The sequence below is a fragment of the Stenella coeruleoalba genome (assembly GCF_951394435.1).
Source record: "Stenella coeruleoalba genome assembly, contig: scaffold_166, whole genome shotgun sequence".
Taxonomy (NCBI): Eukaryota; Metazoa; Chordata; class Mammalia; order Artiodactyla; family Delphinidae; genus Stenella; species Stenella coeruleoalba.
Window position 1 is genome coordinate 309,116 of NW_027646175.1, and position 25,780 is coordinate 334,895.

A 25,780-nucleotide genomic window follows, 5' to 3' on the forward strand; every position below is an offset into this window, starting at 1 on the left:
AAGAAAGCGAGTTGAAGAAAGGAGCTCAGGAGCACTGTAATTCACAAACCTGCAGAGTTATAAATGACAGCTATCGTCCAAAAATAGACTGAAGTAAGGCTGCCAAGAGGACTTGAAAGCGGGGCAGAATTGCAGGAAACCGATTTCAGGAGGTAGACTGGAATTGCATTGAAAGCATAGGAAAAGAGGCAGAACGTCCACAATGATGCACTTGGCCAAAAAGGGCGTATGCGTTTTTTCCTGAATATATTCAGGAAAAAACGCATACGCCCTTTTTGGCCAACCAAGCAAGCTTGCAAAGGAAATCTGCACTACAATGAAGTCTCACTTCCCCCCGGTCAAAAGGGCCATCTGAAAAAAGTGTAAACTCCAGAAAGGCAGGACAGGCCATGGAGAACTGGGAGCCTTGTTATGCTGATGGGCGCGATGTAAATTACCAACAGACACTCGGGAGAAGTGTATGGTGTTTCCTGAAACATCTAAAAAACAAAGCAGCAGAGCCTAGGGCACTGCCACTTATGGTCCTATAGCTTAGGGAAATTAAAATCAAAAAGACACAGCCACCCCAAAGTTTGGGACGCCTCTGTTTACAAGAACCTCGTTTACAGTACAAGTTCAACATCGCAGAAAGTGAAAAATGGATAAAGAAGTTGTGGTATTTACTTACAAAGCAATATCACTCAGCAATGAAATCTGTGTCATCAGGCCCTTAGCAGCACAATGAGTGGATTCAGGTATGATGATTCTAACTGAAATAAGTCACACAGAAAAAGAAACATCATAAGATATCAGTAATACACGGAATGTAAACTTGGCTACACAGGAACTGAATTACAGAACAGAACAAGGTCTCAAATTTAGAAAACCAACTTATGCTTGCTTAAGGGGAAAGGTGAGTTGGGGTGCTGCATAAAACCAGAGATTGAAATGAGCACAGATAAAGTTCCTTAAGCCAAATATGGAATAGACAAGAGGTACTCCTTGCTCAACGAAATGGACTCAACACCGCATATTAAACGCCTAAGAATGTACCTGACTAGTAAGTATCGTAAAACCTATGGATTGCTATGTCTCCAAAAGAGAATCAAGCATGTGTACAGGGGCATAAACGCAGCAGTGATAGGATTGGAGAGGTTCGGTGAGCAAATGAAGACCCTTTGAAGTCATATTGCATGGTACCCATTCCACGGGTTTCAACTACCCAGGTTTTAGGTATTCTTCCTTCGGCTAAAACATGCATGTGGAACCTAGATTATGATCAACCATGTGATCGGGAGACGTGTTCAAATATGTCTCAGTTTTCCTCCCCTGGTACTCGGGTGCAACATTCCAGACGCTTTACTAACACTCTCCCCACTTGGAAAGTCAGCGCCTTTAACCTCCTGTTTGGCCCAGTTTGCAATTTCTGCGGAAGATGAACAGGAATAGCGAGAACCAATGAGAGGCTAGCTGGAGGTGTCTGGACGGGCAAATTTAACTCTCATTTCCCACCAGGAAGAGGAAATAACCAAAGGCTCAGTGTGCCGTGCCGGAACCAGATTAGGGCCTGAAGCCATCCTGCGGTGTTGCGGCCAGCTCACAAGAAAGCGAGTTGAAGAAAGGAGCTCAGGGGCACTGTAATTCACAAACCTGCAGAGTTATAAATGACAGCTATCGTCCAAAAATAGACTGAAGTAAGGCTGCCAAGAGGACTTGAAAGCGGGGCAGAATTGCAGGAAACCGATTTCAGGAGGTAGACTGGAATTGCATTGAAAGCATAGGAAAAGAGGCAGAACGTCCACAATGATGCACTTGGCCACAAAGAGCGTATGCGTTTTTTCCTGAATATATTCAGGAAAAAACGCATACGCCCTTTTTGGCCAACCAAGCAAGCTTGCAAAGGAAATCTGCACTACAATGAAGTCTCACTTCCCCCCGGTCAAAAGGGCCATCTGAAAAAAGTGTAAAATCCAGAAAGGCAGGACAGGCCATGGAGAACTGGGAGCCTTGTTATGCTGATGGGCGGGATGTAAATTGCCAACAACCACTCGGGAGAAGTGTATGGTGTTTCCTGAAACATCTAAAAAACAAAGCAACAGAACCTAGGGCACTTCCACTTATGGTCCTATAGCTTAGGGAAATTAAAATCAAAAAGACACAGCCACCCCAAAGTTTGGAACGGCTCTGTTTACAAGAACCTCATTTACAGTACAAGTTCAACATCGCAGAAAGTGAAAAATGGATAAAGAAGTTGTGGTATTTACTTACAAAGCAATATCCCTCAGCAATGAAATCTGTGTCATCAGGCCCTTAGCAGCACAATGAGTGGATTCAGGTATGATGATTCTAACTGAAATAAGTCACACAGAAAAAGAAACATCATAAGATATCAGTAATACACGGAATGTAAACTTGGCTACACAGGAACTGAATTACAGAACAGAACAGGGTCTCAAATTTAGAAAACCAACTTATGCTTGCTTAAGGGGAAAGGTGAGTTGGGGTGCTGCATAAAACCAGAGATTGAAATGAGCACAGATAAAGTTCCTTAAGCCAAATATGGAATAGACAAGAGGTACTCCTTGCTCAACGAAATGGACTCAACACCGCATATTAAACGCCTAAGAATGTACCTGACTAGTAAGTATCTTCAAACCTATGGATTGCTATGTCTCCGAAAGAGAATCAAGCATGTGTACAGGGGCATAAACGCAGCAGTGATAGGATTGGAGAGGTTCGGTGAGCAAAGGAAGACCCTTTGAAGTCATATTGCATGGTACCCATTCCACGGGTTTCAACTCTCCAGGTTTAAGGTATTCTTCCTTCAGCTAAAACATGCATGTGGAACCTAGAGTATGATCAACCATGTGATTGGGAGACGTGTTCAAATATGTCTCAGTTTTCGTACCCTGGTACTCGGGTGCAACATTCCAGACGCTTTACTAACACTCTCCCCACTTGGAGAGTCAGTCCCTTTAACCTCCTGTTTGGCCCAGTTTGCAATTTCTGTGGAAGATGAACAGGAATAGCGAGAACCAATGAGAGACTAGCTGGAGGTGTCTGGATGGGCAAATTTAACTCTCATTTCCCACCAGGAACAGGAATTAACCAAAGGCTCAGCATGCCGTGCCAGAACCAGATTAGGGCCTGAAGACATCCTGCGGTGTTGCGGCCAGGTCCCAAGAAAGCGAGTTGAAGAAAGGAGCTCAGGAGCACTGTAATTCACAAACCTGCAGAGTTATAAATGACAGCTATCGTCCAAAAATAGACTGAAGTAAGGCTGCCAAGAGGACTTGAAAGTGGGGCAGAATTGCAGGAAACCGATTTCAGGAGGTAGACTGGAATTGCATTGAAAGCATAGGAAAAGAGGCAGAACGTCCACAATGATGCACTTGGACAAAAAGGGCGTATGCGTTTTTTCCTGAATATATTCAGGAAAAAACGCATACGCCCTTTTTGGCCAACCAAGCAAGCTTGCAAAGGAAATCTGCACTACAATGAAGTCTCACTTCCCCCTGGTCAAAAGGGCCATCTGAAAAAAGTGTAAAATCCAGAAAGGCAGGACAGGCCATGGAGAACTGGGAGCCTTGTTATGCTGATGGGCGGGATGTAAATTACCAACAGACACTCAGGAGAAGTGTATGGTGTTTCCTGAAACATCTAAAAAACAAAGCAACAGAACCTAGGGCACTTCCACTTATGGTCCTATAGCTTAGGGAAATTAAAATCAAAAAGACACAGCCACCCCAATGTTTGGGACGCCTCTGTTTACAAGAACCTCATTTACAGTACAAGTTCAACATCGCAGAAAGTGAAAAATGGATAAAGAAGTTGTGGTATTTACTTACAAAGCAATATCACTCAACAATGAAATCTGTGTCATCAGGCCCTTAGCAGCACAATGAGTGGATTCAGGTATGATGATTCTAACTGAAATAAGTCACACAGAAAAAGAAACATCATAAGATATCAGTAATACACTGAATGTAAACTTGGCTACACAGGAACTGAATTACAGAACAGAACAAGGTCTCAAATTTAGAAAACCAACTTATGCTTGCTTAAGGGGAAAGGTGAGTTGGGGTGCTGCATAAAACCAGAGATTGAAATGAGTACAGATAAAGTTCCTTAAGCCAAATATGGAATAGACAAGAGCTACTCCTTGCTCAACGAAATGGACTCAACACCGCATATTAAACGCCTAAGAATGTACCTGACTAGTAAGTATCTTAAAACCTATGGATTGCTATGTCTCCGAAAGAGAATCAAGCATGTGTACAGGGGCATAAACGCAGCAGTGATAGGATTGGAGAGGTTCGGTGAGCAAATGAAGACCCTTTGAAGTCATATTGCATGGTACCCATTCCACGGGTTTCAACTACGCAGGTTTTAGGTATTCTTCCTTCAGCTAAAACATGCATGTGGAACCTAGATTATGATCAACCATGTGAATGGGAGACGTGTTCAAATATGTCTCAGTTTTCCTCCCCTGGTACTCGGGTGCAACATTCCAGACGCTTTACTGACACTCTCCCCACTTGGAAAGTCAGCGCCTTTAACCTCCTGTTTGGCCCAGATTGCAATTTCTGTGGAAGATGAACAGGAATAGCGAGAACCAATGAGAGGCTAGCTGGAGGTTTCTGGACGGGCAAATTTAACTCTCATTTCCCAGCAGGAAGAGGAAATAACCAAAGGCTCAGTGTGCCGTGCCGGAACCAGATTAGGGCCTGAAGCCATCCTGCGGTGTTGCGACCAGGTCACAAGAAAGCGAGTTGAAGAAAGGAGCTCAGGGGCACTGTAATTCACAAACCTGCAGAGTTATAAATGACAGCTATCGTCCAAAAATAGACTGAAGTAAGGCTGCCAAGAGGACTTGAAAGCGGGGCAGAATTGCAGGAAACCGATTTCAGGAGGTAGACTGGAATTGCATTGAAAGCATAGGAAAAGAGGCAGAACGTCCACAATGATGCACTTGGCCAAAAAGGGCGTATGCGTTTTTTCCTGAATATATTCAGGAAAAAACGCATACGCCCTTTTTGGCCAACCAAACAAGCTTGCAAAGGAAATCTGAACTACAATGAAGTCTCACTTCCCCCCGGTCAAAAGGGCCATCTGAAAAAAGTGTAAAATCCAGAAAGGCAGGACAGGCCATGGAGAACTGGGAGCCTTGTTATGCTGATGGGTGGGATGTAAATTGCCAACAGACACTCGGGAGAAGTGTATGGTGTTTCCTGAAACATCTAAAAAACAAAGCAACAGAGCCTAGGGCACTGCCACTTATGGTCCTATAGCTTAGGGAAATTAAAATCAAAAAGACACAGCCACCCCAAAGTTTGGGACGCCTCTGTTTACAAGAACCTCGTTTACAGTACAAGTTCAACATCGCAGAAAGTGAAAAATGGATAAAGAAGTTGTGGTATTTACTTACAAAGCAATATCACTCAGCAATGAAATCTGTGTCATCAGGCCCTTAGCAGCACAATGAGTGGATTCAGGTATGATGATTCTAACTGAAATAAGTCACACAGAAAAAGAAACATCATAAGATATCAGTAATACACGGAATGTAAACTTGGCTACACAGGAACTGAATTACAGAACAGAACAGGGTCTCAAATTTAGAAAACCAACTTATGCTTGCTTAAGGGGAAAGGTGAGTTGGGGTGCTGCATAAAACCAGAGATTGAAATGAGCACAGATAAAGTTCCTTAAGCCAAATATGGAATAGACAAGAGCTACTCCTTGCTCAACGAAATGGACTCAACACCGCATATTAAACGCCTAAGAATGTACCTGACTAGTAAGTATCTTAAAACCTATGGATTGCTATGTCTCCGAAAGAGAATCAAGCATGTGTACAGGGGCATAAACACAGCAGTGATAGGATTGGAGAGGTTCGGTGAGCAAATGAAGACCCTTTGAAGTCATATTGCATGGTACCCATTCCACGGGTTTCAAATACCCAGGTTTAAGGTATTCTTCCTTCAGCTAAAACATGCATGTGGAACCTAGAGTATGATCAACCATGTGATCGGGAGACGTGTTCAAATATGTCTCAGTTTTCGTACCCTGGTACTCGGGTGCAACATTCCAGACGCTTTACTAACACTCTCCCCACTTGGAGAGTCAGTCCCTTTAACCTCCTGTTTGGCCCAGTTTGCAATTTCTGCGGAAGATGAACAGGAATAGCGAGAACCAATGAGAGACTAGCTGGAGGTGTCTGGACGGGCAAATTTAACTCTCATTTCCCACCAGGAAGAGGAATTAACCAAAGGCTCAGCGTGCCGTGCCGGAACCAGATTAGGGCCTGAAGCCATCCTGCGGTGTTGCAGCCAGCTCACAAGAAAGCGAGTTGAAGAAAGGAGCTCAGGGGCACTGTAATTCACAAACCTGCAGAGTTATAAATGACAGCTATCGTCCAAAAATAGACTGAAGTAAGGCTGCCGAGAGGACTTGAAAGCGGGGCAGAATTGCAGGAAACCGATTTCAGGAGGTAGACTGGAATTGCATTGAAAGCATAGGAAAAGAGGCAGAACGTCCACAATGATGCACTTGGCCAAAAAGGGCGTATGCGTTTTTTCCTGAATATATTCAGGAAAAAACGCATACGCCCTTTTTGGCCAACCAAGCAAGCTTGCAAAGGAAATCTGCACTACAATGAAGTCTCACTTCCCCCCGGTCAAAAGGGCCATCTGAAAAAAGTATAAAATCCAGAAAGGCAGGACAGGCCATGGAGAACTGGGAGCCTTGTTATGCTGATGGGCAAGATGTAAATTGCCAACAGACACTCAGGAGAAGTGTATGGTGTTTCCTGAAACATCTAAAAAACAAAGCAACAGAGCCTAGGGCACTTCCACTTATGGTCCTATAACTTAGGGAAATTAAAATCGAAAAGACACAGCAACCCCAAAGTTTGGGACGCCTCCATTTACAAGAACCTCGTTTACCGTACAAGTTCAATATCACAGAAAGTGAAAAATGGATAAAGAACTTGTGGTACTTACGTACAATGCAGTATCACTCAGCAATAAAATCTATGTCATCAGGCCCGTAGCAGTATAATGAGTGGATTCAGGTACGATGATTCTAACTGAAATAAGTCACACAGAAAAAGAAACATCATAAGATATCACTAATACACGGAATGTATACTTGGCTACAAAGGAACTGCATTCCAAAACAGAACCGGGTCTCAAATTTAGAAAACCAACTTATGCTTGCTTAAGGGGAAAGGTGAGTTGGGGTGCTGCATAAAACCAGAGATTGAAATGAGCACAGATAAAGTTCCTTAAGCCAAATATGGAATAGACAAGAGCTACTCCTTGCTCAACGAAATGGACTCAAAACCCCATATTAAACGCCTAAGAATGTACCTGACTAGTAAGTATCTTAAAACCTATGGATTGCTATGTCTCCAAAAGAGAATCAAGCGTGTGTACAGGGGCATAAACGCAGCAGTGATAGGATTGGAGAGGTTCGGTGAGCAAATGAAGACCCTTTGAAGTCATATTGCATGGTACCCATTACACGGGTCTCAACTCTCCAGGTTTAAGGTATTCTTCCTTCAGCTAAAACATGCATGTGGAACCCAGAGTATGATCAACCATGTGAACGGGAGACGTGTTCAAATATGTCTCAGTTTTCCTCCCCTGGTACTCGGGTGCAACATTCCAGACGCTTTACTAACACTCTCCCGACTTGGAGAGTCAGTCCCTTTAACCTCCTGTTTGGCCCAGTTTGCAATTTCTGCGGAAGATGAACAGGAATAGCGAGAACCAATGAGAGACTAGCTGGAGGTGTCTGAACGGGCAAATTTAACTCTCATTTCCCACCAGGAAGAGGAATTAACCAAAGTCTCAGCGTGCCGTGCCGGAACCAGATTAGGGCCTGAAGACATCCTGCGGTGTTGCGGCCAGGTCACAAGAAAGCGAGTTGAAGAAAGGAGCTCAGGGGCACTGTAATTCACAAACCTGCAGAGTTATAAATGACAGCTATCGTCCAAAAATAGACTGAAGTAAGGCTGCCAAGAGGACTTGAAAGCGGGGCAGAATTGCAGGAAACCGATTTCAGGAGGTAGATTGGAATTGCATTGAAAGCATAGGAAAAGAGGCAGAACGTCCACAATGATGCACTTGGCCAAAAAGGGCGTATGCGTTTTTTCCTGAATATATTCAGGAAAAAACGCATACGCCCTTTTTGGCCAACCAAGCAAGCTTGCAAAGGAAATCTGCACTACAATGAAGTCTCACTTCCCCCCGGTCAAAAGGGCCATCTGAAAAAAGTGTAAAATCCAGAAAGGCAGGACAGGCCATGGAGAACTGGGAGCCTTGTTATGCTGATGGGCGGGATGTAAATTGCCAACAGACACTTGGGAGAAGTGTATGGTGTTTCCTGAAACATCTAAAAAACAAAGCAACAGAGCCTAGGGCACTTCCACTTATGGTCCTATAGCTTAGGGAAATTAAAATCAAAAAGACACAGCCACCCCAAAGTTTGGGACGACTCTGTTTACAAGAACCTCGTTTACCGTACAACTTCAATATCACAGAAAGTGAAAAATGGATAAAGAACTTGTGGTACTTACGTACAATGCAGTATCACTCAGCAATGAAACCTATGTCATCAGGCCCGTAGCAGCATAATGAGTGGATTCAGGTACGATGATTCTAACTGAAATAAGTCACACAGAAAAAGAAACATCATAAGATATCAGTAATACACGGAATGTAATGTTGGCTACACAGGAACTGAATTACAGAACAGAACAGGGTCTCAAATTTAGAAAACCAACTTATGCTTGCTTAAGGGGAAAGGTGAGTTGGGGTGCTGCATAAAACCAGAGATTGAAATGAGCACAGATAAAGTTCCTTAAGCCAAATATGGAATAGACAAGAGCTACTCCTTGCTCAACGAAATGGACTCAACACCGCATATTAAACGCCTAAGAATGTACCTGACTAGTAAGTATCTTAAAACCTATAGATTGCTATGTCTCCGAAAGAGAATCAAGCATGTGTACAGGGGCATAAACGCAGCAGTGATAGGATTGGAGAGGTTCGGTGAGCAAATGAAGACCCTTTGAAGTCATATTGCATGGTACCCATTCCACGGGTTTCAACTACCCAGGTTTTAGGTATTCTTCCTTCAGCTAAAACATGCATGTGGAACCCAGAGTATGATCAACCATGTGATCGGGAGACGTGTTCAAATATGTCTCAGTTTTCCTCCCCTGGTACTCGGGTGCAACATTCCAGACGCTTTACTAACACTCTCCCCACCTGGAGAGTCCGCGCCTTTAACCTCCTGTTTGGCCCAGTTTGCAATTTCTGCGGAAGATGAACGGGAATAGCGAGAACCAATGAGAGGCTAGCTGCAGGTGTCTGGACGGGCAAATTTAACTCTCATTTCCCACCAGGAAGAGGAATTAACCAAAGGCTCAGCATGCCGGGCCGGAACAAGATTAGGGCCTGAAGCCATCCTGCGGTGTTGCGGCCAGGTCACAAGAAAGCGAGTTGAAGAAAGGAGCTCAGGGGCACTGTAATTCACAAACCTGCAGAGTTATAAATGACAGCTATCGTCCAAAAATAGACTGAAGTAAGGCTGCCAAGAGGACTTGAAAGCGGGGCAGAATTGCAGGAAACCGATTTCAGGAGGTAGACTGGAATTGCATTGAAAGCATAGGAAAAGAGGCAGAACGTCCACAATGATGCACTTGGCCAAAAAGGGCGTATGCGTTTTTTCCTGAATATATTCAGGAAAAAACGCATACGCCCTTTTTGGCCAACCAAGCAAGCTTGCAAAGGAAATCTGCACTACAATGAAGTCTCACTTCCCCCCGGTCAAAATGGCCATCTGAAAAAAGTGTAAAATCCAGAAAGGCAGGACAGGCCATGGAGAACTGGCAGCCTTGTTATGCTGAAGGGCGGGATGTAAATTGCCAACAAACACTCGGGAGAAGTGTATGGTGTTTCCTGAAACATCTAAAAAACAAAGCAAGAGAGCCTAGGGCACTTCCACTTATGGTCCTATAGCTTAGGGAATTTAAAATCAAAAAGACACAGCCACCCCAAAGTTTCGAACGGCTCTGTTTACAAGAACCTCGTTTACAGTACAAGTTCAACATCGCAGAAAGTGAAAAATGGATAAAAAAGTTGTGGTATTTACTTACAAAGCAATATCACTCAGCAATGAAATCATGTCATCAGGCCCTTAGCAGCACAATGAGTGGATTCAGGTATGATGATTCTAACTGAAATAAGTCACACAGAAAAAGAAACATCATAAGATATCAGTAATACACAGAATGTAAACTTGGCTACACAGGAACTGAATTACAGAACAGAACAGGGTCTCAAATTTAGAAAACCAACTTATGCTTGCTTAAGGGGAAAGGTGAGTTGGGGTGCTGCATAAAACCAGAGATTTAAATGAGCACAGATAAAGTTCCTTAAGCCAAATATGGAATAGACAAGAGCTACTCCTTGCTCAACGAAATGGATTCAAAACCGCATATTAAACGCCTAAGAATGTACCTGACTAGTAAGTATCTTAAAACCTATGGATTGCTATGTCTCCGAAAGAGAATCAAGCATGTGTACAGGGGCATAAACGCAGCTGTGATAGGATTGGAGAGGTTCGGTGAGAAAATGAAGACCCTTTGAAGTCATATTGCATGGTACCCATTACACGGGTCTCAACTCTCCAGGTTTAAGGTATTCTTCCTTCAGCTAAAACATGCATGTGGAACCCAGAGTATGATCAACCATGTGAACGGGAGACGTGTTCAAATATGTCTCAGTTTTCCTACACTGGTACTCGGGTGCAACATTCCAGACGCTTTACTAACACTCTCCCGACTTGGAGAGTCAGTCCCTTTAACCTCCTGTTTGGCCCAGTTTGCAATTTCTGCGGAAGATGAACAGGAATAGCGAGAACCAATGAGAGACTAGCTGGAGGTGTCTGAACGGGCAAATTTAACTCTCATTTCCCACTAGGAAGAGGAATTAACCAAAGGCTCAGCGTGCCGTGCCGGAACCAGATTAGGGCCTGAAGACATCCTGCGGTGTTGCGGCCAGGTCACAAGAAAGCGAGTTGAAGAAAGGAGCTCAGGGGCACTGTAATTCACAAACCTGCAGAGTTATAAATGACAGCTATCGTCCAAAAATAGACTGAAGTAAGGCTGCCAAGAGGACTTGAAAGCGGGGCAGAATTGCAGGAAACCGATTTCAGGAGGTAGACTGGAATTGCATTGAAAGCATAGGAAAAGAGGCAGAACGTCCACAATGATGCACTTGGCCAAAAAGTGCGTATGCGTTTTTTCCTGAACATATTCAGGAAAAAACGCATACGCCCTTTTTGGCCAACCAAGCAAACTTGCAAAGGAAATCTGCACTACAATGAAGTCTCACTTCCCCCCGGTCAAAAGGGCCATCTGAAAAAAGTGTAAAATCCAGAAAGGCAGGACAGGCCATGGAGAACTGGGAGCCTTGTTATGCTGATGGGCGGGATGTAAATTGCCAACAGACACTCGGGAGAAGTGTATGGTGTTTCCTGAAACATCTAAAAAACAAAGCAACAGAGCCTAGGGCACTTCCACTTATGGTCCTATAGCTTAGGGAAATTAAAATCAAAAAGACACAGCCACCCCAAAGTTTGGGACGCCTCTGTTTACAAGAACCTCATTTACCGTACAAGTTCAATATCACAGAAAGTGAAAAATGGATAAAGAACTTGTGGTACTTACGTACAATGCAGTATCACTCAGCAATGAAATCTATGTCATCAGGCCTGTAGCAGCATAATGAGTGGATTCAGGTACGATGATTCTAACTGAAATAAGTCACACAGAAAAAGAAACATCATAAGATATCACTAATACACGGATTGTAAACTTGGATACACAGGAACTGAATTACAGAACAGAACAGGTTCTCAAATTTAGAAAACCAACTTATGCTTGCTTAAGGGGAAAGGTGAGTTGGGGTGCTGCATAAAACCAGAGATTGAAATGAGCACAGATAAAGTTCCTTAAGCCAAATATGGAATAGACAAGAGCTACTCCTTGCTCAACGAAATGGACTCAACACCGCATATTAAACGCCTAAGAATGTACCTGACTAGTAAGTATCTTAAAACCTAGGGATTGCTATGTCTCCGAAAGAGAATCAAGCATGTGTACAGGGGCATAAACGCAGCAGTGATAGGATTGGAGAGGTTCGGTGAGCAAATGAAGACCCTTTGAAGTCATATTGCATGGTACCCATTCCACGGGTTTCAACTACCCAGGTTTTAGGTATTCTTCCTTCAGCTAAAACATGCATGTGGAACCCAGAGTATGATCAACCATGAGATCGGGAGACGTGTTCAAATATGTCTCAGTTTTCCTCCCCTGGTACTCGGGTGCAACATTCCAGACGCTTTACTAACACTCTCCCCACTTGGAGAGTCAGCGCCTTTAACCTCCTGTTTGGCCCAGTTTGCAATTTCTGCGGAAGATGAACAGGAATAGCGAGAACCAATGAGAGACTAGCTGGAGGTGTCTGGACGGGCAAATTTAACTCTCATTTCCCACCAGGAAGAGGAAATAACCAGAGGCTCAGCGTGCCGTGCCGGAACCAGATTAGGGCCTGAAGCTATCCTGCGGTGTTGCGGCCAGGTCACAAGAAAGCGAGTTGAAGAAAGGAGCTCAGGGGCACTGTAATTCACAAACCTGCAGAGTTATAAATGACAGCTATCGTCCAAAAATAGACTGAAGTAAGGCTGCCAAGAGGACTTGAAAGCGGGGCAGAATTGCAGGAAACCGATTTCAGGAGGTAGACTGGAATTGCATTGAAAGCATAGGAAAAGAGGCAGAACGTCCACAATGATGCACTTGGACAAAAAGGGCGTATGCGTTTTTTCCTGAATATATTCAGGAAAAAACGCATACGCCCTTTTTGGCCAACCAAGCAAGCTTGCAAAGGAAATCTGCACTACAATGAAGTCTCACTTCCCCCCGGTCAAAAGGGCCATCTGAAAAAAGTGTAAAATCCAGAAAGGCAGGACAGGCCATGGAGAACTGGCAGCCTTGTTATGCTGAAGGGCGGGATGTAAATTGCCAACAAACACTCGGGAGAAGTGTATGGTGTTTCCTGAAACATCTAAAAAACAAAGCAAGAGAGCCTAGGGCACTTCCACTTATGGTCCTATAGCTTAGGGAATTTAAAATCAAAAAGACACAGCCACCCCAAAGTTTCGAACGGCTCTGTTTACAAGAACCTCGTTTACAGTACAAGTTCAACATCGCAGAAAGTGAAAAATGGATAAAAAAGTTGTGGTATTTACTTACAAAGCAATATCACTCAGCAATGAAATCTGTGTCATCAGGCCCTTAGCAGCACAATGAGTGGATTCAGGTATGATGATTCTAACTGAAATAAGTCACACAGAAAAAGAAACATCATAAGATATCAGTAATACACGGAATGTAAACTTGGCTACACAGGAACTGAATTACAGAACAGAACAGGGTCTCAAATTTAGAAAACCAACTTATGCTTGCTTAAGGGGAAAGGTGAGTTGGGGTGCTGCATAAAACCAGAGATTGAAATGAGCACAGATAAAGTTCCTTAAGCCAAATATGGAATAGACAAGAGCTACTCCTTGCTCAACGAAATGGATTCAACACCGCATATTAAACGCCTAAGAATGTACCTGACTAGTAAGTATCTTAAAACCTATGGATTGCTATGTCTCCGAAAGAGAATCAAGCATGTGTACAGGGGCATAAACGCAGCTGTGATAGGATTGGAGAGGTTCGGTGAGAAAATGAAGACCCTTTGAAGTCATATTGCATGGTACCCATTACACGGGTCTCAACTCTCCAGGTTTAAGGTATTCTTCCTTCAGCTAAAACATGCATGTGGAACCCAGAGTATGATCAACCATGTGAACGGGAGACGTGTTCAAATATGTCTCAGTTTTCCTACACTGGTACTCGGGTGCAACATTCCAGACGCTTTAATAACACTCTCCCGACTTGGAGAGTCAGTCCCTTTAACCTCCTGTTTGGCCCAGTTTGCAATTTCTGCGGAAGATGAACAGGAATAGCGAGAACCAATGAGAGACTAGCTGGAGGTGTCTGAACGGGCAAATTTAACTCTCATTTCCCACTAGGAAGAGGAATTAACCAAAGGCTCAGCGTGCCGTGCCGGAACCAGATTAGGGCCTGAAGACATCCTGCGGTGTTGCGGCCAGGTCACAAGAAAGCGAGTTGAAGAAAGGAGCTCAGGGGCACTGTAATTCACAAACCTGCAGAGTTATAAATGACAGCTATCGTCCAAAAATAGACTGAAGTTAGGCTGCCAAGAGGACTTGAAAGCGGGGCAGAATTGCAGGAAACCGATTTCAGGAGGTAGACTGGAATTGCATTGAAAGCATAGGAAAAGAGGCAGAACGTCCACAATGATGCACTTGGCCAAAAAGTGCGTATGCGTTTTTTCCTGAACATATTCAGGAAAAAACGCATACGCCCTTTTTGGCCAACCAAGCAAACTTGCAAAGGAAATCTGCACTACAATGAAGTCTCACTTCTCCCCGGTCAAAAGGGCCATCTGAAAAAAGTGTAAAATCCAGAAAGGCAGGACAGGCCATGGAGAACTGGGAGCCTTGTTATGCTGATGGGCGGGATGTAAATTGCCAACAGACACTCGGGAGAAGTGTATGGTGTTTCCTGAAACATCTAAAAAACAAAGCAACAGAGCCTAGGGCACTTCCACTTATGGTCCTATAGCTTAGGGAAATTAAAATCAAAAAGACACAGCCACCCCAAAGTTTGGGACGCCTCTGTTTACAAGAACCTCGTTTACCGTACAAGTTCAATATCACAGAAAGTGAAAAATGGATAAAGAACTTGTGGTACTTACGTACAATGCAGTATCACTCAGCAATGAAATCTATGTCATCAGGCCTGTAGCAGCATAATGAGTGGATTCAGGTACGATGATTCTAACTGAAATAAGTCACACAGAAAAAGAAACATCATAAGATATCACTAATACACGGATTGTAAACTTGGATACACAGGAACTGAATTACAGAACAGAACAGGTTCTCAAATTTAGAAAACCAACTTATGCTTGCTTAAGGGGAAAGGTGAGTTGGGGTGCTGCATAAAACCAGAGATTGAAATGAGCACAGATAAAGTTCCTTAAGCCAAATATGGAATAGACAAGAGCTACTCCTTGCTCAAAGAAATGGACTCAACACCGCATATTAAACGCCTAAGAATGTACCTGACTAGTAAGTATCTTAAAACCTAGGGATTGCTATGTCTCCGAAAGAGAATCAAGCATGTGTACAGGGGCATAAACGCAGCAGTGATAGGATTGGAGAGGTTCGGTGAGCAAATGAAGACCCTTTGAAGTCATATTGCATGGTACCCATTCCACGGGTTTCAACTACCCAGGTTTTAGGTATTCTTCCTTCAGCTAAAACATGCATGTGGAACCCAGAGTATGATCAACCATGAGATCGGGAGACGTGTTCAAATATGTCTCAGTTTTCCTCCCCTGGTACTCGGGTGCAACATTCCAGACGCTTTACTAACACTCTCCCCACTTGGAGAGTCAGCGCCTTTAACCTCCTGTTTGGCCCAGTTTGCAATTTCTGCGGAAGATGAACAGGAATAGCGAGAACCAATGAGAGACTAGCTGGAGGTGTCTGGACGGGCAAATTTAACTCTCATTTCCCACCAGGAAGAGGAAATAACCAGAGGCTCAGCGTACCGTGCCGGAACCAGATTAGGGCCTGAAGCTATCCTGCGGTGTTGCGGCCAGGTCACAAGAAAGCGAGTTGAAGAAAGGAGCTCAGGGGCACTGTAATTCACAAACCTGCAGAGTTATAAATGACAGCTATCGTCCAAAAATAGACTGAAGTAAGGCTGCCAAGAGGACTTGAAAGCGGGGCAGAATTGCAGGAAACCGATTTCAAAAGGTAGACTGGAATTGCATTGAAAGCATAGGAAAAGAGGCAGAACGTCCACAATGATGCACTTGGCCAAAAAGGGCGTATGCGTTTTTTCCTGAACGTATTCAGGAAAAAACGCATACGCCCCTTTTGGCCAACCAAGCAAACTTGCAAAGGAAATCTGCACTACAATGAAGTCTCACTTCCCCCTGGTCAAAAGGGCCATCTGAAAAAAGTGTAAAATCCAGAAAGGCAGGACAGGCCATGGAGAACTGGGAGCCTTGTTATGCTGATGGGCGGGATGTAAATTGCCAACAACCACTCGGGAGAAGTGTATGGTGTTTCCTGAAACATCTAAAAAACAAAGCAACAGAGCCTAGGGCACTTCCACTTATGGTCCTATAGCTTAGGGAAATTAAAATCAAAAAGACACAGCCACCCCAAAGTTTGGGACGCCTCTGTTTACAAGAACCTCGTTTACCGTACAAGTTCAACATCGCAGAAAGTGAAAAATGGATAAAGAAGTTGTGGTATTTACTTACAAAGCAATATCACTCAGCAATGAAATCTATGTCATCAGGCCCTTAGCAGCACAATGAGTGGATTCAGGTACGATGATTCTAACTGAAATAAGTCACACAGAAAAAGAAACATCATAAGATATCAGTAATACACGGAATGTAAACTTGGCTACACAGGAGCTGAATTACAGAACAGAACAGGGTCTCAAATTTCGAAAACCAACTTATGCTTGCTTAAGGGGAAAGGTGAGTTGGGGTGCTGCATAAAACCAGAGATTGAAATGAGCACAGATAAAGTTCCTTAAGCCAAATATGGAATAGACAAGAGCTACTCCTTGCTCAACGAAATGGACTCAACACCGCATATTAAACGCCTAAGAATGTACCTGACTAGTAAGTATCTTAAAACCTAGGGATTGCTATGTCTCCGAAAGAGAATCAAGCATGTGTACAGGGGCATAAACGCAGCAGTGATAGCATTGGAGAGGTTCGGTGAGCAAATGAAGACCCTTTGAAGTCATATTGCATGGTACCCATTCCACGGGTTTCAACTACCCAGGTTTAAGGTATTCTTCCTTCAGCTAAAACATGCATGTGGAACCCAGAGTATGATCAACCATGTGAACGGGAGACGTGTTCAAATATGTCTCAGTTTTCCTCACCTGGTACTCGGGTGCAACATTCCAGATGCTTTACTAACACTCTCCCGACTTGGAGAGTCAGTCCCTTTAACCTCCTGTTTGGCCCAGTTTGCAATTTCTGTGGAAGATGAACAGGAATAGCGAGAACCAATGAGAGACTAGCTGGAGGTGTCTGAACGGGCAAATTTAACTCTCATTTCCCACCAGGAAGAGGAATTAACCAAAGGCTCAGCGTGCCGTGCCGGAACCAGATTAGGGCCTGAAGACATCCTGCGGTGTTGCGGCCAGGTCACAAGAAAGCGAGTTGAAGAAAGGAGCTCAGGGGCACTGTAATTCACAAACCTGCAGAGTTATAAATGACAGCTATCGTCCAAAAATAGACTGAAGTAAGGCTGCCAAGAGGACTTGAAAGCGGGGCAGAATTGCAGGAAACCGATTTCAGGAGGTAGACTGGAATTGCATTGAAAGCATAGGAAAAGAGGCAGAACGTCCACAATGATGCACTTGGCCAAAAAGGGCGTATGCGTTTTTTCCTGAATATATTTTTCCTGAATATATTCAGGAAAAAACGCATACGCCCTTTTTGGCCAACCAAGCAAGCTTGCAAAGGAAATCTGCACTACAATGAAGTCTCACTTCCCCCCGGTCAAAAGGGCCATCTGAAAAAAGTGTAAAATCCAGAAAGGCAGGAGAGGCCATGGAGAACTGGGAGCCTTGTTATGCTGATGGGCGGGATGTAAATTGCCAACAGACACTCGGGAGAAGTGTATGGTGTTTCCTGAAACATCTAAAAAACAAAGCAACAGAGCCTAGGGCACTGCCACTTATGGTCCTATAGCTTAGGGAAATTAAAATCAAAAAGACACAGCCACCCCAAAGTTTGGAACGGCTCTGTTTACAAGAACCTCGTTTACAGTACAAGTTCAACATCGCAGAAAGTGAAAAATGGATAAAGAAGTTGTGGTATTTACTTACAAAGCAATATCACTCAGCAATGAAATCTATGTCATCAGGCCCTTAGCATCACAATGAGTGGATTCAGGTATGATGATTCTAACTGAAATAAGTCACACAGAAAAAGAAACATCATAAGATATCAGTAATACACGGAATGTAAACTTGGCTACACAGGAACTGAATTACAGAACAGAACAGGGTCTCAAATTTAGAAAACCAACTTATGCTTGCTTAAGGGGAAAGGTGAGTTGGGGTGCTGCATAAAACCAGAGATTGAAATGAGCACAGATAAAGTTCCTTAAGTCAAATATGGAATAGACAAGAGCTACTCCTTGCTCAACGAAATGGACTCAACACCGCATATTAAACGCCTAAGAATGTACCTGACTAGTAAGTATCGTAAAACCTATGGATAGGTATGTCTCCAAAAGAGAATCAAGCATGTGAACAGGGGCATAAACGCAGCAGTGATAGGATTGGAGAGGTTCGGTGAGCAAATGAAGACCCTTTGAAGTCATATTGCATGGTACCCATTACACGGGTCTCAACTCTCCAGGTTTAAGGTATTCTTCCTTCAGCTAAAACATGCATGTGGAACCCAAGTATGATCAACCATGTGAAGGGGAGACGTGTTCAAATATGTCTCAGTTTTCCTCCCCTGGTACTCGGGTGCAACATTCCAGATGCTTTACTAACACTCTCCCCACTTGGAGAGTCAGCGCCTTTAACCTCCTGTTTGGCCCAGTTTGCAATTTCTGCGGAAGATGAACAGGAATAGCGAGAACCAATGAGAGGCTAGCTGGAGGTGTCTGGACGGGCAAATTTAACTCTCATTTCCCACCAGGAACAGGAAATAACCAAAGGCTCAGCGTGCCGTACCGGAACCAGATTAGGGCCTGAAGCCATCCTGCGGTGTTGCGGCCAGCTCAAAAGAAAGCGAGTTGAACAAAGGAGCTCAGGGGCACTGTAATTCACAAACCTGCAGAGTTATAAATGACAGCTATCGTCCAAAAATATACTGAAGTAAGGCTGCCAAGAGGACTTGAAAGCGGGGCAGAATTGCAGGAAACCGATTTCAGGAGGTAGACTGGAATTGCACTGAAAGCATAGGAAAAGAGGTAGAACGTCCACAATGATGCACTTGGCCAAAAAGGGCATATGCGTTTTTTCCTGAATATATTCAGGAAAAAACGCATATGCCCTTTTTGGCCAACCAAGCAAGCTTGCAAAGGAAATCTGCACTACAATGAAGTCTCACTTCCCCCCGGTCAAAAGGGCCATCTGAAAAAAGTGTAAAATCCAGAAAGGCAGGACAGGCCATGGAGAACTGGGAGCCTTGTTATGCTGATGGGCGGGATGTAAATTGCCAACAGACACTCGGGAGAAGTGTATGGTGTTTCCTGAAACATCTAAAAAACAAAGCAACAGAGCCTAGGGCACTGCCACTTATGGTCCTATAGCTTAGGGAAATTAAAATCAAAAAGACACAGCCACCCCAAAGTTTGGAACGGCTCTGTTTACAAGAACCTCGTTTACAGTACAAGTTCAACATCGCAGAAAGTGAAAAATGGATAAAGAAGTTGTGGTATTTACTTACAAAGCAATATCACTCAGCAATGAAATCTGTGTCATCAGGCCCTTAGCAGCACAATGAGTGGATTCAGGTACGATGATTCTAACTGAAATAAGTCACACAGAAAAAGAAACATCATAAGATATCACTAATACACGGAATGTAAACTTGGCTACACAGGAACTGAATTCCAAAACAGAACAGGTTCTCAAATTTAGAAAACCAACGTATGCTTGCTTAAGGGGAAAGGTGAGTTGGGGTGCTGCATAAAACCAGAGATTGAAATGAGCACAGATAAAGTTCTTTAAGCCAAATATGGAATAGACAAGAGCTACTCCTTGCTCAACGAAATGGACTCAACACCGCATATTAAACGCCTAAGAATGTACCTGACTAGTAAGTATCGTAAAACCTATGGATTGCTATGTCTCCAAAAGAGAATGAAGCATGTGTACAGGGGCATAAACGCAGCAGTGATAGGATTGGAGAGGTTCGGTGAGCAAATGAAGACCCTTTGAAGTCATATTGCATGGTACCCATTACACGGGTCTCAACTCTCCAGGTTTAAGGTATTCTTCCTTCAGCTAAAACATGCAATGGAACCCAAGTATGATCAACCATGTGAACGGGAGACGTGTTCAAATATGTCTCAGTTTTCCTCCCCTGGTACTCGGGTGCAACATTCCAGACGCTTTACTAACACTCTCCCCACTTGGAGAGTCAGCGCCTTTAACCTCCTGTTTGGCCCAGTTTGCAATTTCTGCGGAAGATGAACAGGAATAGCGAGAACCAATGAGAGGCTAGCTGGAGGTGTCTGGACGGGCAAATTTAACTCTCATTTCCCACCAGGAACAGGAAATAACCAAAGGCTCAGCGTGCCGTACCGGAACCAGATTAGGGCCTGAAGCCATCCTGCGGTGTTGCGGCCAGCTCAAAAGAAAGCGAGTTGAACAAAGGAGCTCAGGGGCACTGTAATTCACAAACCTGCAGAGTTATAAATGACAGCTATCGTCCAAAAATAGACTGAAGTAAGGCTGCCAAGAGGACTTGAAAGCGGGGCAGAATTGCAGGAAACCGATTTCAGGAGGTAGACTGGAATTGCATTGAAAGCATAGGAAAAGAGGCAGAACGTCCACAATGATGCACTTGGCCAAAAAGGGCGTATGCGTTTTTTCCTGAATATATTCAGGAAAAAACGCATACGCCCTTTTTGGCCAACCAAGCAAGCTTGCAAAGGAAATCTGCACTACAATGAAGTCTCACTTTCCCCCGGTCAAAAGGGCCATCTGAAAAAAGTGTAAAATCCAGAAAGGCAGGACAGGCCATGGAGAACTGGGAGCTTTGTTATGCTGATGGGCGGGATGTAAATTGCCAACAACCACTCGGGAGAAGTGTATGGTGTTTCCTGAAATATCTAAAAAACAAAGCAACAGAACCTAGGGCACTTCCACTTATGGTCCTATAGCTTAGGGAAATTAAAATCAAAAAGACACAGCCACCCCAAAGTTTGGAACGGCTCTGTTTACAAGAACCTCGTTTACAGTACAAGTTCAACATCGCAGAAAGTGAAAAATGGATAAAGAAGTTGTGGTATTTACTTACAAAGCAATATCACTCAGCAATGAAATCTGTGTCATCAGGCCCGTAGCAGCACAATGAGTGGATTCAGGTATGATGATTCTAACTGAAGTAAGTCACACAGAAAAAGAAACATCATAAGATATCAGTAATACACGGAATGTAAACTTGGCTACACAGAAACTGAATTACAGAACAGAACAGGGTCTCAAATTTAGAAAACCAACTTATGCTTGCTTAAGGGGAAAGGTGAGTTGGGGTGCTGCATAAAACCAGAGATTGAAATGAGCACAGATAAAGTTCCTTAAGCCAAATATGGAATAGACAAGAGCTACTCCTTGCTCAACGAAATGGACTCAACACCGCATATTAAACGCCTAAGAATGTACCTGACTAGTAAGTATCTTCAAACCTATGGATTGCTATGTCTCCGAAAGAGAATCAAGCATGTGTACAGGGGCATAAACGCAGCAGTGATAGGATTGGAGAGGTTCGGTGAGCAAATGAAGACCCTTTGAAGTCATATTGCATGGTACCCATTACACGGGTCTTAACTCTCCAGGTTTAAGGTATTCTTCCTTCAGCTAAAACATGCATGTGGAACCCAAGTATGATCAACCATGTGAACGGGAGACGTGTTCAAATATGTCTCAGTTTTCCTCCCCTGGTACTCGGGTGCAACATTCCAGACGCTTTACTAACACTCTCCCCACTTGGAGAGTCAGTCCCTTTAACCTCCTGTTTGGCCCAGTTTGCAATTTCTGCGGAAGATGAACAGGAATAGCGAGAACCAATGAGAGGCTAGCTGGAGGTGTCTGGACGGGCAAATTTAACTCTCATTTCCCACCAGGAAGAGGAATTAACCAAAGGCTCAGCATGCCGTGCCGGAACCAGATTAGGGCCTGAAGCCATCCTGCGGTGTTGCGGCCAGCTCAAAAGAAAGCGAGTTGAAGAAAGGAGCTCAGGGGCACTGTAATTCACAAACCTGCAGAGTTATAAATGACAGCTATCGTCCAAAAATAGACTGAAGTAAGGCTGCCAAGAGGACTTGAAAGCGGGGCAGAATTGCAGGAAACCGATTTCAGGAGGTAGACTGGAATTGCATTGAAAGCATAGGAAAAGAGGCAGAACGTCCACAATGATGCACTTGGCCAAAAAGTGCGTATGCGTTTTTTCCTGAATATATTCAGGAAAAAACGCATACGCCCTTTTTGGCCAACCAAGCAAGCTTGCAAAGGAAATCTGCACTACAATGAAGTCTCACTTCCCCCCGGTCAAAAGGGCCATCTGAAAAAAGTGTAAAATCCAGAAAGGCAGGACAGGCCATGGAGAACTGGGAGCCTTGTTATGCTGATGGGCGGGATGTAAATTGCCAACAGACACTCGGGAGAAGTGTATGGTGTTTCCTGAAACATCTAAAAAACAAAGCAACAGAGCCTAGGGCACTGCCACTTATGGTCCTATAGCTTAGGGAAATTAAAATCAAAAAGACACAGCCACCCCAAAGTTTGGGACGCCTCTGTTTACAAGAACCTCGTTTACAGTACAAGTTCAACATCGCAGAAAGTGAAAAATGGATAAAGAAGTTGTGGTATTTACTTACAAAGCAATATCACTCAGCAATGAAATCTGTGTCATCAGGCCCTTAGCAGCACAATGAGTGGATTCAGGTATGATGATTCTAACTGAAATAAGTCACACAGAAAAAGAAACATCATAAGATATCACTAATACACGGAATGTAAACTTGGCTACACAGGAACTGAATTCCAAAACAGAACAGGGTCTCAAATTTAGAAAACCAACTTATGCTTGCTTAAGTGTAAAGGTGAGTTGGGGTGCTGCATAAAACCAGAGATTGAAATGAGCACAGATAAAGTTCCTTAAGTCAAATATGGAATAGACAAGAGCTACTCCTTGCTCAACAAAATGGACTCAACACCGCATATTAAACGCCTAAGAATGTACCTGACTAGTAAGTATCTTAAAACCTATGGATTGCTATGTCTCCGAAAGAGAATCAAGCATGTGTACAGGGGCATAAACGCAGCAGTGATAGGATTGGAGAGGTTCGGTGAGCAAATGAAGACCCTTTGAAGTCATATTGCATGGTACCCATTCCACGGGTTTCAACTACCCAGGTTTAAGGTATTCTTCCTTCAGCTAAAACATGCATGTGGAACCTAGAGTATGATCAACCATGTGATCGGGAGACGTGTTCAAATATGTCTCAGTTTTCCTCCCCTGGTACTCGGGTACAACATTCCAGACGCTTTACTAACACTCTCCCCACTTGGAGAGTCAGTCCCTTTAACCTCCTGTTTGGCCCAGTTTGCAATTTCTGCGGAAGATGAACAGGAATAGCGAGAACCAATGAGAGGCTAGCTGGAGGTGTCTGGACGGGCAAATTTAACTCTCATTTCCCACCAGGAAGAGGAATTAACCAAAGGCTCAGCATGCCGTGCCGGAACCAGATTAGGGCCTGAAGCCATCCTGCGGTGTTGCGGCCAGCTCAAAAGAAAGCGAGTTGAAGAAAGGAGCTCAGGGGCACTGTAATTCACAAACCTGCAGAGTTATAAATGACAGCTATCGTCCAAAAATAGACTGAAGTAAGGCTGCCAAGAGGACTTGAAAGCGGGGCAGAATTGCAGGAAACCGATTTCAGGAGGTAGACTGGAATTGCATTGAAAGCATAGGAAAAGAGACAGAACGTCCACAATGATGCACTTGGCCAAAAAGGGCGTATGCGTTTTTTCCTGAATATATTCAGGAAAAAACGCATACGCCCTTTTTGGCCAACCAAGCAAGCTTGCAAAGGAAATCTGCACTACAATGAAGTCTCACTTCCCCCCGGTCAAAAGGGCCATCTGAAAAAAGTGTAAAATCCAGAAAGGCAGGACAGGCCATGGAGAACTGGGAGCCTTGTTATGCTGATGGGTGGGATGTAAATTGCCAACAGACACTCGGGAGAAGTGTATGGTGTTTCCTGAAACATCTAAAAAACAAAGCAACAGAGCCTAGGGCACTTCCACTTATGGTCCTATAGCTTAGGGAAATTAAAATCAAAAAGACACAGCCACCCCAAAGTTTGGGACGCCTCTGTTTACAAGAACCTCGTTTACAGTACAAGTTCAACATCGCAGAAAGTGAAAAATGGATAAAGAAGTTGTGGTATTTACTTACAAAGCAATATCACTCAGCAATGAAATCTGTGTCATCAGGCCCGTAGCAGCACAATGAGTGGATTCAGGTATGATGATTCTAACTGAAATAAGTCACACAGAAAAAGAAACATCATAAGATATCAGTAATACACGGAATGTAAACTTGGCTACACAGGAACTGAATTACAGAACAGAACAGGGTCTCAAATTTAGAAAACCAACTTATGCTTGCTTAAGGGTAAAGGTGAGTTGGGGTGCTGCATAAAACCAGAGATTGAAATGAGCACAGATAAAGTTCCTTAAGCCAAATATGGAATAGACAAGAGCTACTCCTTGCTCAACGAAATGGACTCAACACCGCATATTAAACGCCTAAGAATGTACCTGACTAGTAAGTATCTTCAAACCTATGGATTGCTATGTCTCCGAAAGAGAATCAAGCATGTGTACAGGGGCATAAACGCAGCAGTGATAGGATTGGAGAGGTTCGGTGAGCAAATGAAGACCCTTTGAAGTCATATTGCATGGTACCCATTACACGGGTCTTAACTCTCCAGGTTTAAGGTATTCTTCCTTCAGCTAAAACATGCATGTGGAACCCAAGTATGATCAACCATGTGAACGGGAGACGTGTTCAAATATGTCTCAGTTTCCCTCCCCTGGTACTCGGGTGCAACATTCCAGACGCTTTACTAACACTCTCCCCACTTGGAGAGTCAGCGCCTTTAACCTCCTGTTTGGCCCAGTTTGCAATTTCTGCGGAAGATGAACAGGAATACCGAGAACCAATGAGAGACTAGCTGGAGGAGTCTGGACGGGCAAATTTAACTCTCATTTCCCACCAGGAAGAGGAAATAACCAAAGGCTCAGCGTGCCGTACCGGAACCAGATTAGGGCCTGAAGCCATCCTGCGGTGTTGTGGCCAGGTCACAAGAAAGCAAGTTGAAGAAAGGAGCTCAGGGGCACTGTAATTCACAAACCTGCAGAGTTATAAATGACAGCTATCGTCCAAAAATAGACTGAAGTAAGGCTGCCAAGAGGACTTGAAAGCGGGGCAGAATTGCAGGAAACCGATTTCAGGAGGTAGACTGGAATTGCACTGAAAGCATAGGAAAAGAGGCAGAACGTCCACAATGATGCACTTGGCCAAAAAGGGCGTATGCGTTTTTTCCTGAATATATTCAGGAAAAAACGCATACGCCCTTTTTGGCCAACCAAGCAAGCTTGCAAAGGAAATCTGCACTACAATGAAGTCTCACTTCCCCCCGGTCAAAAGGGCCATCTGAAAAAAGTGTAAAATCCAGAAAGGCAGGACAGGCCATGGAGAACTGGGAGCCTTGTTATGCTGATGGGTGGGATGTAAATTGCCAACAGACACTCGGGAGAAGTGTATGGTGTTTCCTGAAACATCTAAAAAACAAA

At 43.9% G+C, this 25,780-nt stretch overlaps 1 long non-coding RNA gene across 9 annotated transcripts in view; it reads right to left on the reverse strand.

The window, feature by feature from the left end:
• LOC307181287 overlaps positions 1-25,780 on the reverse strand; it is a 405,967-nt gene that overhangs the window by 269,391 nt on the left and 110,796 nt on the right. Inside the window, exon 1 of one of the 9 annotated variants that reach the window (XR_013826326.1) lies at positions 21,219-21,264. The exons of the other annotated variants lie outside the window; for them this stretch is intronic. This is a non-coding gene — a long non-coding RNA (uncharacterized lncRNA). Of the gene's footprint in view, positions 1-21,218; positions 21,265-25,780 lie in introns of those variants that run through there. 9 annotated transcript variants of the gene reach the window in all.